We start from the raw sequence: 312 nt of genomic DNA, 5'->3' as shown, positions 1-312 counted from the left end.
AACCTTCGCTGGAGAAACACTCTGCCGGTGATCGAGCTATTATCTTACCCAGGCCTTTCTTGCCGGCGTCCATGTACCATTATGTAATCTTCTCATCTCCCATGGACCTTCCTCAAGTGCCCAATCCGGCAAGATTGCTTTCCCATGTTCGTATTTTTCCGGACAATCATCAGTTGGCAAGTATTTTTTTTTCCTAGCTAGTGAAGCGGCCTTCTTGGGGTCATCTTCTCTGAGTTTGGCATGTTCCTTACCCCCTCTGAAGACGGTTACCATGAACTTCTCCTTTTGATCATCTTTGGACTTGGAGTTGTG

The sequence above is a fragment of the Oryza glaberrima genome, chromosome 11 (genome assembly GCF_000147395.1).
Source record: "Oryza glaberrima chromosome 11, OglaRS2, whole genome shotgun sequence".
Taxonomy (NCBI): Eukaryota; Viridiplantae; Streptophyta; class Magnoliopsida; order Poales; family Poaceae; genus Oryza; species Oryza glaberrima.
Note: the sequence above shows the minus strand (reverse complement) of the source record.